At 45.9% G+C, this 16,935-nt stretch overlaps 1 protein-coding gene across 2 annotated transcripts in view; it reads right to left on the bottom strand.

Moving 5' to 3' along the window:
* The window catches only part of RASL11A (RAS like family 11 member A), a 92,909-nt gene that overhangs the window by 56,941 nt on the left and 19,033 nt on the right, over window positions 1–16,935 (bottom strand). The window contains exon 5 of one of the 2 annotated variants that reach the window (XM_074021762.1): window positions 15,077–16,693. The exons of the other annotated variant lie outside the window; for it this stretch is intronic. The gene's annotated coding sequence lies outside the window, so the exon portion shown is untranslated. Of the gene's footprint in view, window positions 1–15,076; window positions 16,694–16,935 lie in introns of those variants that run through there. 2 annotated transcript variants of the gene reach the window in all.

The raw sequence follows: 16,935 nt of genomic DNA, 5'->3' as shown, positions 1-16,935 counted from the left end.
CATGACACTGCATTCCCAGCATGCATGACAGAGTGAAACCTTGTCTCAATAAATAAATAAATAAATAAATAAATAAATCCTAATAAATACAAAGTGGTCCACTTACTCGTTTTCAACTCTTGGACTCTGGCAGAAGTGGTCTTCTAAGTGACTCTGATCCTTCCCTGATAACTGATGTTATATATGAGCAGGCACATATGGTTTTAAAACAAAGTAAAAAAAGTATTTTCTTCCCACTCAAAGAGAAAAATGTATTCGACCTTACTTCTCTGAGCTCTGGTTCATAAAGTCAAATGAGCTTCTAGCTGTCTGGCCAAGAAAGGAGAGTGGGGCCGAGAAGCAGGCCCCCATTTATAGGGAAGTTCAGCTTGAACTACCTACAAGCAGCCCAAGCCTGTTCTCAGGACCCTGTGTCTGATGCCTCAGAGGTCCTGCTAGCTCCAGGGCTGAGGAGCTGGTAGTAGGTGGTTAAGGAAGGTTACAGCACCATTAATAAGTTGAAGGGGGAAAGAAGCACATCATGAATTGGCTCTGACCCAGTGTCCCAGTGACTTCCAACCACTCTTCTTTCCTTGTCACAGCCGTGCCTGCTTCTCTGTCCTCCAGGACTGTGTAGTCATCTAAAGCCATTAGTAGGGCACCTGCCACACCCGGATTGCTGCTGGTGTCATCAGGAAGAAACCCCATCAGCTCTGCCCATGTGTTTGTTCCCTCTCTGTTCCCTCTCTGGAGGGCTTGGGATTCATTCCCTGACACAAAGGTCCCAGCCTGGCTGAAGGAACTGGGGCTTGGCACTGATATAGGAGTGCTAGGAAGAGAAGAGTGTGGTATGGAAGTGGGGAAAGGAAGTGCTGGGTAGAAGAGGGCATGGTCCCTGGCTAAGGCTCCACCCCTACGGACCTAGGTGAGGACAGACATTTCCTGCCCAAACGTTGCATTTCCCAACACCACCTTTGCCTGCCATGCCCCCATCCTGTGTCTATAAAAACCCCCAAGACCTTAACAGGCAGACATTTCAGACGCAGGAAGCGGAGAGGTGCACCTCAGGGGAGGAACACAGGCGGCTAGAACACGCAGGCGGCTGGATGTTGAGAGGAATGCACCGACAGGCACTGGCAGACAGGACCGGCCTGACAGGACTGGCAGAAGCAGAAGGATGAGGAGTTTGACTGGGGCAGTCAGAGGAGAGCCCAGGCCTTTAAGCCACCTGACTCCATGGGAAAATCTCTCCACTCCGCCTCCTTCTGACTTCCCCCGACCTACCTCCACTCAAAACCTTGCACTCATTCTCCAAGCCCAGCGGTAATCCCATTGTTCCAGTACACCAAGGCTAGAACCTGGGATACAGAAAGCGCTCTGTCCTTGTGACAACAAGAGAGGATCTAATTGAGTTGGTTAACACAAGCTGACTATGGACAGCAAAACTGGAAGAGCACCCTGTAACACACGCCCACTGGGGCTTCAGGAGCTGTGAACATTCCCCCAGACACTGTTGTGGGGTGGGAGTCCCCACAGCCTGGCCCTCTGTATCCTTCCCCTAGAGGTTTGAGCAGCGGGGCAGCGGAGAAGGGAGCCACTGCCCTGTCACACGCCCTGCGAGGGGGACAAGGGAAGTTTTCCCATTTCGGTTCTAGATGTTTGTCCTGGAGCCATCATTAATGCACTTGCTCTTTAAGAGACCTCTGCTTCCCACTGAGCAGAAAACACATGGGTTATATCCTGCTGCACTGGCTCCCAAACACCACCTGGCACCCAGGCAAGTGCCTCTCAGTGCGCTTTACTTCAGACCATTCACAGGGTGGCACTAGTCACAGCTTGTCTATCGCACGGTAGGAGAGTGATGGCAGCAGGCAGCCTAGCGAGCCTTCACTTGAGGGCGAAAAGTGTGGGCAGTGGTCCTAGTGGTCCTCTTCAGCTCCCTGCCCAGCCACGCAGTCAACACACACCTCCCCAGCAGTCAGAAATTCCTTCTGGAAGGTCTCTGGGCTGTGGAAGACTGAGCATGTTCACTGAGAAATTGCAGGGCTTCTTCTGAGGCAAATCCTAAGCTTTCAAGAATGGTAGCACCTTTCTGGTTAGAGACAGCTAGTTGTTGCCCAATGCCCGTTCTCGTATGTTTTGTTAGTGACAGAACCCCAATATTTCAAGGGCGGCAATATGTCCAGAGAGAAAATTGCATTCCCCAGCTTCTCTTGCAGCTACATATGGCCATGTGCCTAATGAGATACAAATGCAAGCATTGGGTAGGACTTCTACAAAGCTTAATGAAACATAGGTCATTAGGGCTACTCCTGCCTGCTTTCTGGAACTTCCTGTACTCCAGCAGCCATCCTGGACCACGATGGGGGAGTGGCCACACAGCATAGCTAGCAGGGGCAGAACAAGAACAGGTTCCTGGGTCTCAGGCAACAGCTGCTATGCCAGCCCAGTAGCCTACCTGGATTTTTTTTTTAGATCAATAGACTTACTGTTTTTGAGCAGTTTTATGTTTACAAAGTAAGTGAGCAGAAAGTACAGAGTGCTTCAATGCTGAGGACGCCGCCTTGCTAAGTCATGTTTGCCCGAAGCCTGCACTCCCAGTCTCAATGTAAGCGAGTCCCCAGCAGACTGGAACCAGCAGAGAGGCCCCCAGAGAGGTGGAAACGCGGCTGGTTCTGTCTCACTCTGATCGATTGTGTGCGCCTGCAGCAATGTTCCTCGAAGCCTGCTCTGGAGACCATCTGCATCAAAACCTCCTGCAGTGGCTGCTTTAAAGTTCAGCTAGTGCATCAGAATGTTGGGGTTGGAGCCCATGGACACAAATTGAGAATTTCTAGAAACTGCCAGTGCTGAAAACACCAAATAATTTTTTTCTTCCATTAATGAAAATGCAGAGGCAACCAGCTTCATGACTTAAGAGTCAAACCACTCAAATAATGCTTTGAGCATCATGGCTCCAGAGCCCCCCAATTTCAGTGGTCCCTCTATCAGCTGAACACGTCTGGCCACACCTGGCTCACATGGCTGAAAAAGAACAACTATTTCCTGTCCCTTACAATTTCCATTCCTCATCTTTTCAACCAGGGCAACTTCCTTCTCACTGACGTTTCCGAATATAAGTTGTATCTGCTCTGCCTTGTGAGAGTGGCTTATCTAATAAGTTTGTTCTCCCTTTGTGAAGGACACCCCAATTCCTGCTAATGCTGATGCCTGGAGCAAACTAAGAGGAGGGCATTTCAAAGGGCCTGTTTGTAGATCATTACAGACGAGGGGCCGATGAAAGACTCAGTCAAATCCTTTTTAATCCCTGTGATGACAGAGAAAGAGAGAAACAGAGACAGAGAGAGAGAAACAGAGAGAGAGAGCGAGAGAAACAGAGAGAGGGAGAAGCTTTCATATAAACCAAAATGACACAGACAAAATATTCTTTCCCGGATCTGTTCACAGGCCACCCTATGTGGGGTTCAGCTCAAGAACCGACAGGATGAGGAAGGGTGGAACGGGAATCTGTCAATATCAATGCAGTCTATTGCATATATTGATATATTCACAGCCTTCTCCCAATATGGGTGGGAGGTGCCAGGAGATGAGGAAGGTAGGAGAGCCCACATGTGTACACACACACACACACACACACACACACATACACACTCTCACTCAATAGCGCCTTTAGGGCTCCCACTTCTGTGGCATGCAGATGGCCTTAGTATTGGTGAGCTGTCTGTATTGCCCTTCAACATGATTTTCAACTCTACAGGCAAAAATCTTTTCTCTTCTAAAATTCACAGACTTCACTGCAACCAGATGTGACTTAGCAAGGAGGAGTCCTCAGCACTAATTACAATCCATTTTTATTTTCCACTATGTTTATGGTACATTTTGTGCGCTGCTTTTTCTTACCTGTTTTTTGCTTTTTTTCCCCAGTTATTACTAACACCATTGAAATTCTTCTTTTGTGAAACTAAATAGCCAAAAGAGGAAATTATACTTCACAAATAGAACTAAGGCATGTGATGTTCCTCTCAGGAAGAAAGACAGCTATGTAAGAAATTTCCACCTAGTTTTCTTCTAAAAAAAAAAAAACAAAAAAACTGCTGCTATTTTTTCCCTCAGAGATTAATATTTGTAAAAGCTTTATATTGGAGGTTCTTTTAAATAATGCATCATTCAGCTGGGCACAGTGGCTCACACCTGTAATCCCAGCAATTTGGGAGACCTAGGCGGGTGGATCACTTGAGGTCAGGAGTTCGAGACGAACCTGGCCAACCTGGTGAAACCCTGTCTCTTCTAAAAATACAAAACAAAGCAAAAATTAGCCAGACATGGTGGCAGGCACCTGTAATCCCAGCTACTCAGAAGACTGAGGCAGGAGAATCCCTTGAACCAGGGAAGTGGAGGTTGCAATGAGTCGAGATTACACCACTGCACACTCCAGCCTGAGTGACACAGCGAGACTCCATCTCGGGAAAAAAAAAAAAAAGATAAGCATAGTCTTAGGTCCATAATAAGTGTCCAGACTTTTGGAGAAAGCTTATGCAAACCAACTTCCTAAAGCTAAACCTTATCGACCACCCCCACAGAAGTTTAGCGAATCAAAACCACCGTGATGACTATTCCCATATTCACTATGATTTGCCACCCTACATTCTTTTAACATACATAGCAATAAATCCAATGGAAACTCCCAAACACTTCTCTATTACAAAAGAAAGCCGCACACAGCAGAACTTTGTTCTCAGTTTAAAACTTTTTAAAATTCAATTAAATGGAGACAATTCACGCAAGAAAAAACAAAACAGTTTATAATTTAAAAAATCAGTGTCAAGTGGTGTGAACAATTAATATCGAATACAAAGTGACATCTGGACTAACACATGGAAGTTTCTCATTCAAAACCTTTTCCCCAAGCAAGAAACAGCCCAAGAGCAAGATAAAGCAGTAAGTGTCTCCACATGCTAGACACATCGATCATGCTGCTGCTGGAGAACTGCTCAGCTTCTATTCTCAGTCTAATAATTCTTATTTTAAATACATCTTTTAAAAAGCCTTTAGGGGAAAAAGGGGGCTGTTTCTCAAGTCCATGTTTCATTTCAAACTGCTGTTTAGAAGGATAAAGACAGGCTGAGTTAGCCACGCACTGACAGCAAGGCTGCTGGAATGCACGCCCCGTGGGCGCGGGCCTGTGGTCCACTTTCTGTGTCTGTCTGTGGTCGGATTGTCAGCCTCCTGTTTTACCGTTTCCGTGTTGTGATGATTAATGTTATGTGTCAACTCGGCTAGGCTATGGTGCCAGTTGTTTGGTCAAATGCTAATCTAGAGGTGGCTGTGGAGGTATTTTTTTAGGTGTGATTAACATTTTAAGTCAGCAGACAACTGGGCACAGTGGCTCATGCCTGTAATCCCAGCACTTTGGGAGGCCGAGACAGGAGGATCACTTGAGGTCAGGAGTTCAAGACCAGCTTAAACAACACGGCGAAACCCCATCTCTACAAAAAATACAAAAATTAGCTGGGTGTGGTGGAGTATCCCTGTAGTAATCGCTTGAGCCAGGAGGCAGAGGTTGCAGTGAGCTTAAATCGAGCCACTGCCCTCCAGCCTGAGTGACAGAGCGAGACTCTGTCTCAAAAACAACAGCAACAACATTTGAGTGAGAGGACTCTGAGTAAAGCAGATGACTTCAGTAATAGGGGTGGGCCTCATCCAATCAGCTGACAGCCTTAAGAGCAAAACCCAGGTTCCTGAAAGAAGAAGGAATTATCCTCAAGAATGCAACATGGAAGGCCGGGCGCGGTGGCTCACACCTGTAATCCCAGCACTTTGGGAGGCCGAGGAGTGAGGATCACTTGAGGTCAGTAGTTCAAGACCAGCCTGGCCAATGTGGTGAAACCTCAACTCTAATAAAAATACAAAAATTAGTTGGGTGTGGTGGTACATGCCTGTAATCCTAGCTACTCAGGAGGCTGAGGCAGGAGAATCTCGTGAACCTGGGAGGTGGAGGTGGCAGTGAGTAGAGATCATGCCACTGCACTCCAGCCTGGGTGACAGAGTGAGACTCCATCTCAGAAAAAAAAAAAAAAAAAGACGGCAACATGGAAACCTGTCTAAATTTTCAGCTTTCTATCTCAAGATTGCAACATCATCAACTCTTATCTGAATCTCCATCTTTTTATCTCACTCTCAATATATCTATTGATTGAAAATAGATTGATAGATCTCTTATTGGTTCTGTTTCTTTGGAGAACCCTGACTGATACATATGGTTGTGTCATATTTAAAAATATCTTCACCATTCTGAGATTAGTAAAACAATTTTCTCTCACAATTTCCTTTCACATTTTCATGTTTTCATTTTTTTATTGTTTAATGTTTTATCCATTTGTTTTTTATTTTGGCGTAACATGTGATTAAGAATATAACTTTATTTTCTCCCAGATAGGGAAATTCCATTTTGATTTGTATGTCCGGCATAACTATAAAGTAAAAAGACTGTTTTTATTACAGTTTGTAGGCTGGTTCAGAGAACAATTATGAAAGAAGAGTTTCAAAAACACTTTGAAGAGTACTATCAGCTTTAAGAAAAGTGGATTACTTCACAAGAAGTACTTTGAAGAACAAAATTCACTCGGATATAGAAGTCTTGAAGTGTTTGCGTACGAAAAGAAAACCAATAACTTAAGAAGATGCTTCATGTGAAACTATGTTGCTGAAATTAAACTAAGGAGCTCCCGTGCAGGCATTAATCTGGGGCCGAGGAAGCTCTTTTGCCCACCAGCCCTTAATAGATTGTGTCTTGTGATTTTGGTTTTGCACCAAAGCAGTGACACAGTGACTCAAATCAGTGGGAAACTGCATACATGAAATTTCGTTCTGCCCTTTATTAAATCCAAACCACACAGGGAAAGCCCTTTGGCAAAAGGCAAAATGGCGCCACGCCAGTGGGAAGATGATCTATTGAGTCAATGTCTTCAAGACGCTGATTCAAGAGGTATGACGCTTCCTTCTGTAAATTTAGTTTGTTCACGATGCTGTTCGAACATTATGAACGTTTTAACCATTTGGAACTAGTTTCCTAACAGAGAAAAAAGAGGAACCAAATCCTATATCCCCCTCTCCCTCAAAAAAATACTATGCACAGAGTTTATAATTCAAAGCAATTCAAAGTCAAATTTTAGCCTCAACAGGTACATTTTTCTCATGAAAATATTTGACATTGTCAAATGAAGGCACATTCCAGAAAAAAAAAAAGGGACTCAAATCAAGCACTGAACGTAATACATCTGACATAACCGCCAGGCACACACACAGGAGTGAGCACATCCAGTTTCCAGTTGTTTTCGCCATAGCATGGTCATTGCAGCCTGTCTAATCCTTGACAGTAGCTCCTTTTTTAATTAACATTTTACAACAGTAATCGGTTTTTGGAAGAAAAGCCATAGAAATGCACATAAGCACAAGGAAGAAAGTAACACCTTAATCTTCCCACCCCGGGATGCACGCTGTGGGCGCGCTCAGGTGCGTCCTCTTTCTCTCCTGCTTTGCACATTGATTGTTTAAACAGAAGCATGGTCTCCATACTGTTTCTTTTTTTTTCTTTTTTTTTTTTTGAGACTGAGTCTGGCTCTGTCGCCCAGGCTGGAGTGCAGTGGCCGGATCTCAGCTCACTGCAAGCTCCGCCTCCCGGGTTCCCGCCATTCTCCTGCCTCAGCCTCCCGAGTAGCTGGGACCACAGGCGCCGCCACCTCGCCCGGCTAGTTTTTTGTATTTTTTAGTAGAGACGGGGTTTCACCGTGTTAGCCAGGATGGTCTCGATCTCCTGACCTTGTGATCCGCCCGTCTCAGCCTCCCAAAGTGCTGGGATTACAGGCTTGAGCCACGGCGCCCGGCTAATTAATCTCCATACTGTTTCTAACCTGCTTCTTCTAGTTAGCCACAGATGGGAGACATTTTCCTACATTACAAAATAGTTTTGTATACCCACATTTTAAAAGCTTCAGTACTACATTTGTGTGTGTGTGTGTGTATGTGTAACCGCATGCCTAGCTCTATTAGGAAATAAAATTTTGTTACATAAAGGAAAAACACCAACCTGATTCAATGTTAAGTCAGTCAAAACTACTGGATTGGCCAGGCGTGGTGGCTTATGCTTGTAATTCCAGCATTTTGGGAGATAGAAGTGGGAAGACTGCTTTAGGCCAGGTGTTTGAGACCAACCTGGGCAACATAGTGAGATCCCATCTCTAAAAAAAGTAAATAAATAAAAGGCGCCCAGGCTGGAATGCAGTGGCGCAATCTCAGCTCACTACAACCTCTACCTCCTGGGTACAAGCACTTCTCCTGCCTCAGCCTCCCGAGGAGCTGGAAATACAGGTGCGTGCCGCCACACCCAACTGATTTTTATACTTTTAGTAGAGACAAGGTTTTGCCATGTTGGCCAGGCTGGTCTCAAACTCCTGACCTCAGGTGATCCACTCGCCTCAGCCTCTCAAAGTGTTAGGATTACAGGAGTGAGCCACTGCACCTGGCCGTCTACAAAAAAATTTTAAAAATTAGCTGGGTGCCATGACTCGTGTCTGTAGTCCCTGCTACTTAGGAGGCTGAGGCAAGAGGATCACTTGAGCCCAGAAGTTCCAGGTTACAGTGAGCTGTGATCTTGCCACTGCACTCCAGCCTAGGTGACAGAGTGAGACCCTGTCTCTTAAAAAAATAAAAAAACAACTTTTTAATTAAAACAAAGCTATTGGGTTCCTCTTGCCCCTGTTGAAATGTGGGGTGCAAGAAACTTGTTCTAGGATCAACGCCTAGTCCTGAGCTTCCGGAAGATGCTGGTGACGGTTGGCGCTTGCTTTTTCTGCTTGCACTCAGATAACTCCTTCTTTCCAGAGACCAGCTTTCTCCAGGCCGTGAGTCTGGAACGCCAAGAAATTGCTCTCAGATCTGGGTCTCTGCTCCTGCTCCCACTGAAAGCAGTCTGGGTGCTGTTTGGTCTGTGGGCTGTAGGGGCCGACAGACTTTTGTTGTTGTTGTTTGTTTGTTTGTTTGTTTGAGATGGAGTCTCACCCAGGGTGGAGTGCAGTGGTGCGATCTCTGCTCACTGCAACCTCTGCCTCCTGGGTTCAAGTGATTCTCCTGCCTCAGCGTCCTGTGTAACTGGGATTACAGGCACATGCCACCATGCCCAGCTAATTTTAGTATTTTTAATAGAGATGGAGGTTTCAGCATGTTGGCCAGGCCGGTCTTGAACTCCTGACCTCAAGTGATCCACCCGCCTCAGCTTCCCAAACTACTAGGATTACAGGCGTGAGTCACTGCGTGTGGCTGGGCCGGCAGACTTAACAGCTTCATAACTCTACTGCATAACAGCTTCATGGCAGAGTAGGACAGACTCGCTCCTTGTTCCTCCATTGCTTCATCAGTAATAGAGGATAATGATAGTGCCTCATCAGGCTGCTGTGAGCCTTAAGTAAGATAGCAAATGTGAAGTTCTCCATTTAGTGTCTGTGAGAAAGCTGTCATTACTTGCTGGACAAGACCCTTGTGGTGAATGAATATGTGTTGAGATTTTGCAAGCTGTCACAGGGAACGCTAAAATAAACCTTGCTTTCAAGGAGAAGATAACATCCTAGAGGGCAGGAATCAGTACGGTTTGCAGGCCAAATCTGGCTGCTCCTTGTTTTTGTATACACCACAAGCTGAGAAACATTTTTACATTTTAAAATAATTTTTTTAAAGATCAAAAGAGGAATATTTTGTGGTGTAAAATTGTATGGAATTGGCCGGGTGCGGTGGCTCAAGCCTGTAATCCCAGCACTTTGGGAGGCCGAGACGGGCGGATCACAAGGTCAGGAGATCGAGACCAGCCTGGCTAAATACGGTGAAACCCCGTCTCTACTAAAAAATACAAAAAAAAAACTAGCCGGGTGAGGTGGCGGGCGCCTGTAGTCCCAGCTACTCGGGAGGCTGAGGCAGGAGAATGGCATAGACCCGGGAGGCGGAGCTTGCAGTGAGCTGAGATCTGGCCATTGCACTCCAGCCTGGGTGACAGAGCGAGACTCCGTCTCAAAAAAAAAAAAAAAAAAAAAAAAAATTGTATGGAATTCTAATTTCAATGTCCATAAATTGTATTTATTTTTATTTGTTTTTGGAAACAAGGTCATACTCTATCACCCAGGCTGCAGTCCAGTGGAGCCATTATAGCTCACTACAGCCTCGACCTCCTGGGTTCAAGGGATCTTCCTGCCTCAGCCTTCCAAGTAGCTGGGACCATAGGCACATGCCATCATGCCCAGCTAATTTTTAAAAAACATTTTGCTTTTTTATTTGCTCATTTATTTTGTAGAAATGGGGTCTCACTTTATTGTTCAGGCTGGTCTCAAACTCCTGGCCTCAAGCAATCCTCCTGCCTTGGCCTCCCAAAGTGCTGGATTACAGATGTGAGTCATCATGCCCAGATACAATGTCCATAAATCAAAAACATTCCTCTCATTAGTAGACCTGAATTACAAAACATTATACTTAGTTTTTCTTATATTTTGAATTTATCAATAATGATATTGTGGAAATCTATTCTCTTTCATCATAAAGACATATATAATCGTCTCAATTTTGCCTCTTGTCCCCTAAGCCTAAATATTTACCATCTGACCCTTTACAGGAAAAGTTTGCTGACTCCTGATATACAGCCAAACAGCTCATTATAACATAGGATACTCTCTCACACAGGTGCCAGCAAACTCAGGAAGTCAGAGAAAGGAGCAATGGGACCCAGCGGGAGGAGTAGATGCTGGTCCTTGGAGAGCACACTGTTTGAGCTGGAAACTAATACAAGTGGTTACCTTTGGGTACATGGGGAGGAGCGCAAACTGGGTGAATGAATACAGGAAGAGAAGTGAAGATTTTCACTTTATACCTCTTTACATTTTTAAAAATTTCTAACTATATGAAAACATACACATTTCAAAAAATACAGCTAGAAGATTGTGCTACACCAGACATATTGGCTGTCACCTTCCATGCAGAAAGTTCTGTGAAGGGCCCAGGCGAGGGAGGAAGAACGAGAGCCCAAAGCTCGTGGTGAGGACCTGGCAAGATGTCCTTGAGGTGGAAATGGCAGAGCCCAGTGCCTACCGTGATGGCAAAACCATGCCCTGATCGCTTGGGTGGCAATCCTGCCTGGTAAAGCTTTGCTCAAATATTGAAAGCTGCCATGGTGAAAAGGACACTTAACTGGGGAATGAATCCAAGTGAGTGATCTTTCTGAACACCAGGAAGCTGGCAGAGCTATTAACTAGATTGCTCACTGGTTTTCACATGTGTCAACCTTCTCATTCTGCAAATGGGCTATCCCTCAGGCCAGGAATAGGAAATTTGTGGCAGTTCTCAGGAGGGAAGGGAACATTCTGTTTCAAACCACCAACCCTACTCTAAGTGGAGAATAATGTAAAATGTATTGTATTTGCAACATTACATTAAGAATGTTGCAAAACTTACAAAAACCAGAATTTGGGGTATTTTTGTATAAGTGGAACTTCAACACAATTCCATCTAGCAGTTGAACAGGTATATAAGTTGACAATTTTACTTTCGCAAAAAATTAACTGGAGAGAATACCACAGGAAGGATATACAAGGACCTGGCAAAAGTGAGTTGGCATTGAGGGAGTGAGTCCAGGTGACTAGAGTCAGAGCTTTTCCTTCCACTTTATTAAAGAGGAAAAGGAATTCAAAAGAAATAGGAGCAGGAATTCTGTGTATTCAAAAAAAACAAATGTTGCTGAAGAAGGCTAAACTATCAGGTTGCCACGTAATCCTGCTGAACACACCCCATAACTTGGCACTTACGCCTTCCTTGACTTCCAGGACAATACTCTCTTCTGGTTCTTCCCCCACCTCTCTGATGTTCCTTCATAGCCCTGTCATGGGCTTTCTCTTCTTCACCCATCCATTAATTCCCACAGCCTTGCCACCATCCTGGTTCCACCCTTGGCTCATCATCCCTCTTGTCCTCTTACTACACACTTCATTTTGGACAGACTCATTCACTCCTGAAAGTTGATTCCCCAGCCTCTCCCCAAGCTTCAAACAGGTGCACCCAAGTGCCCAGATACTTCCCGCTTCTCAGTCTCAATACGCCCACTTCTGAATGCATCTAAAAGCCAAGGGAAGACCATTGGGGTGTGGGAGCAAAGGGAAAACTTTTCCTTTGTTTTCTGAAGGTTTGCTGAAAAATCAACTGACGAAAGGTGATTAACAGGAAAAAGGCGTATAAAACGTATTTACACGCATGTGTGTCCACAGGAGTCATATACAATATGAACTCAAAGAGGGCCAGATGGTTGAGGCTTAAATACTCTCTTCATAGGGAAGAGACTTAAGGACCTGGGAGGTGGGAGGCAGGCATTAGGGAAGGTGAGGGGTGGAGCTGCACAGGAACAAAAGGTGTCTTATTATGCAGATAAAATCTTGCAAGTCATCTCTTGGAGCTGGCCTCAAAGGAATAGATGAAAAATCTGTCTGGGTGTGTTGATGACACCCAGCCTCTTCTCTTTCAGTTTATCTTTCCTGGTTACTTGATGGGATCCCTAGGGAGGAGGTCTTAAAACAATTTCATTTCCTTTGGAAAAAAGCTTTATTGGCCAGAGAAGGAAATTTCAGAGAGCCCTTCTCTGCACTTGATGTAGGTAGGGGGAAGAGGACAAGGTAAGGTTACAGGGACCTTGATTTTGAGGCAGCTTCTAAGTCCTCTCTGCATATCAAAGTGCCAGACTTTGGGATATTGCTTTCTGTACCCCAGTGGGGGCCTCACAGGGGTCGTTTTCTCCTTGCGTGGCTTGGCAGGAAAAGGCTTAAATGGCATGGGAGACAACAGAGCGTAGTTAGCATCAGGTGGGGACCAAAATGTCGTGTTCACTACTGTATCTCCCCGTTGACATAGCATCAGACAGATGCTACAAATATTTGTTGAGTGGAAAAAAGAGAAAGAGGAAAGAAAGGAGAGAGAGAGCGTGGATGGGAGGGAGGAAAGGAGAGAGAGAACAAGGAACAATCTTGATCAAATCCTAGCTGTTTACTAAATGTATGACCTTGGGCAAATAACTCAGCTTTCTTGTCCCTGGACCTCAATATCCTTATCCATAAAATGAGGCGCTCTCCCCGGGTCGCTGTGAGGAGTGAACAAGAGCATATGGGCAAAATGCTTAGCAAAGGGCCTGATTCATAATGAGTGACCCGTAAGTGCTACTATGATGACTATACTCTCCAGGGTCATACAGCCGGTGAGGAGCCAAGGCTACAAATATCCAAGTTCTTTCTCCCTGCTGTTGGAAGCTCTCCTGGCATACCCTGGGTTCTCACTGCCCTCAGAGCCCTGTCCCCTCTGGTGAGCACAAGTTCTGTGCTGAAAACTGCCAGCCTCATTGTTTCTGTGAGCTTGAAAACCTCTTCAGAGCAGCAGGCTCTGACACACGCAAAGAAGGAGCAGGCAGAACCATTAAGACACACTCAGCCTGAATCACCATCCTCCTCAGCAGGGCTTTGCAGCAGCCTGGGGAGATACTGTTCTCAGCCACTGGACCAGATTGCTCAGGGAGCGGGAGGACGCAGGAAGCGCAGGCCACCCGTTCCTGCTGTCACTGACCTAGTTTGGCCCGCTTCACTGGGAACATGAAGCCACACCAGATGGAGGGACACCAGGAGCAGCTGATGCTAGCTGGAGGGATAGGAGCTCGGGCTCCAGGGAGCTGAGACTTCGGGGCATTCCAGGGCTTGATTTGGGGCATAGAGTGCTCACTTGGTGGAGGGGGATGGCAGTCATCTTAGTCAGCCCCGGCTGCTATAACAAAACACCACAGACCAAGCGGCTTACATAACAGCAATTTCTTGTCATTCTGGATACTGGGACATCCAAGATCAAGGCTCCAGCAGATTCTTCCTGATTCCTGGATTGCACCTCCTCGCCGTGTCCTCACAGGGCAGAGAGAGGAAGCCAGCTCTCTGGTGTCCCTTCCTATAAGGACACCAATCCCGATATGAGGGCTCTGCCCTCAGGACCCCCCTAATTCTAATCACCTCTAAAGTCCCCACCTCCCAATACCATCATATTAGTGGGGAAGGTTTTGAATTATGAATTTCGGGAGGACACAAAGGTTCTGTCCATATGTCAGGTAACAACCTTCCTGGCCTCCATGTGGTCTTGATCATCCTGAGCACAGACAGAGGCCACAGACAGCGGTGACGGGCAGGTACGGCACCGTAGCTAAGAGAGCAGAGCCTGCAGCCAGACTGCCTGGGTATGAAGGCTGAGTCTGCCTGTTGACAGCTGTGTAACCTTGGGCCAGCGATATCACTTCTCCACACCTCAGTCTCAAATGCGGGCGACGATAACAGGACTTAACTTCTTAAGGGTGTTAGATGTGAATCCGTGTACAGCATTTACATAGAAAGGTGCCTGGATCATCATCAACACTGCATAAGTGGTTGCTGTCAAAATCTTACTATGTCACCAGATAAGCCAGTTTAATGCTGGTGACGGGACAACCAAGGGCACAGAGTTCTTTATGTTTGCACAAGGCGTGGGAGAGCGTAGGAGTGGTGACTAAAAGAAGGCTCTCGTCTCTGTGCTCCCTCATCCTTACTATGAGACCCTGCACATGGCACGTCATCTTTCTAAGCCCCAGTTTCCTCCTGAAAATGAAAATAATAGTTTCACTCTGCTTAATTTGCAGGGTTCCTTTGATGACTAAATGAGTTAGCATTCATGAAAAATGTTTGAACGCTCCAGAATGCCAAGTGTGATGACCGACCTGAGACTCCTTTTGCCTCTATGGATGACCATGCCAGCAGCAGGTGGATAAGCCCAGACCCCAACACTGTCAATTCATTCCTCACCTCATCCTATGCCCTTGGAAGTGGCAAAGCATGTGCACGTGAGCACCTGTGTTGGAGTGATGAGACAAGCCAGCGGAGACAGTGGATCAGAGAACACTGAATCAGCTGGGAACGTGGGAGCTGAGTGGGTGGGGCTGGAGAGTCATGCATTTGTCATTTTCTATTGAACAAAGGTACAAGCAAATATAAAAATGCATAAGGAAGACACGTGACTATTATTAAAAGTTTAATGGCAAATTCTTCCAGCTCCTCTTTGTTTCGAAGTGGAAAGAGTCACTTGGGGATGGACATTTGCATCCCTTCCATAAGGAAAGAGAACAGCCCCAGGTCCTCCTTGGAGAGCACATGATGATCTGGAGGCATGGGTTCGTGCACGATGCCTTCCAGCAGAAGAGAGGTTTGAGCCATGTATGTAACTCTCCACAACAAACCTCATCAAAGGAGTATCAGTTGGCTGGGGCTGCCATAACAAAGTACCATAGCCTGGGAGGCTTAAACAACAGACATTTATTTTCTCACAGCTCTGGGGGCTGCAAGTCCAAGATGAAGATGCCAGCAGGGTTTTTTCTCCCAAGGCCTCTCTCCTTGGCTTGTAGACATCCCGCTTTTCCCTGTGTCTTCATATCATCTTTCCTCTGCATATCTGTGTCCAAATCTCCTCTTCTTATAAGGACACTAGTGGTATTGGATAAGGGTCTGCCTTCATGACCTCATTTTAATTCATGTAACTCTTTAAGGACCCAGTCTCCAAATACAGCCACATTCTGAGGTACTGGGGGTTAGGACTTCAACATGTGAATTTGGAGGGGGACACAATTCAGTCTATAATAGAGGGCAAGGGCTTTATTTCTGGCATCTATCCCACATCATGCTATAAGCCCAATATAATTATCCACAGCTACAGAAACTTAGCACAATCATGGGCACGACCTGGCATAGCTTCTTGAGCACTGCAGAGCAGTGTGATGACTGGAGACAGGGACTGGGGGTGAGAGGCAGGAGTAGGGTACAGCTTCCAGGGCCCCTGACCATGCAAGGTAGAGTCTAGCTGAGCCTGAGCAGCTTGATCTTGTCATCTGCCATGGGCATGTTATACTTGAACTCTCAACACTTCTCAGGAAGAACTTACACAAACAACCTCTACACTTAATGCTTCCATTTAAAGAAATATTTGCAAACATCGGACTTCTGTTTCCTGAACGAACTCAGCATCCGCAAGACCACATCCTTGTCTGCATAAAACAGAAGAGTCGGGGCCAAGGGGCCCTGTGAAGCATGCATATCTACATACCACCAACCTGTGACAGCCTTCAGCTGTCATACCCTGACTTACAAAGTAACTCATCTCCTGTGGACTGGATGTCCCAGGACCACTTGTACTGTAATACTCTGTGACTTTAACAAGAGTTACATGAAGCAACAAAGGCAATGAATATTTCATTCTTCCTTCCTTCATTCACTCATTCAACAAGTATTGCTCAAGCATCTTCTATGTGCTAGGTGTCCTGGGGGAGGAGCAAAGCAGAGGAGGCTGCCTGTAGGAAATGGCATTTGAGTTTGCTCTTGCACACAGGCCAAGATTTTGGTGAGCAGATGAATTCCAAGTGGAAGGATGAATAAAGGCCAAGAAGCATGAATAAAGGCCAGGAAATAGGAAAGACAAAACCTAGTTACAATCGATGAGTAGGTAAGTTCTGATACGTAGAGAAAGACCATTGGGTCAGGAAAGAGTGGGTTATCCATCCAGATGTGTAGGCAAGAAGCTGATGTGCCTAAGAGAGAAGACTCCACTTCGCCTTCTGTTCTTCACTTCCGGCAGGCTTCAAGTCAACCTGCAGAGATGAAGGAGAGGCGGGGAAGAATGAGGAGGGAAGCAGATGGTTCTTCCTTCCGATGAAAGGACGGAGGGAGGAAGGAAGCAGACGATTACAAGCTGTTTGACTATAAACAGCACAAGTGTTCTTCTAGTTGGAATCACGGTAGCTCTTGTTCTGGCCATTCTTGGGGGCGTTTGCATTTGTGTGGGGAAAGTGACATGACTGCCTATTTTTGAACATTTAAATCTGTCACTGGT

This window comes from Macaca fascicularis, chromosome 17 (genome assembly GCF_037993035.2).
Source record: "Macaca fascicularis isolate 582-1 chromosome 17, T2T-MFA8v1.1".
In the NCBI taxonomy this organism is placed as follows: Eukaryota; Metazoa; Chordata; class Mammalia; order Primates; family Cercopithecidae; genus Macaca; species Macaca fascicularis.
The sequence above is the reverse complement of the archived record's forward strand: the minus strand, read 5'-3'. Positions and strand labels throughout refer to the sequence as shown.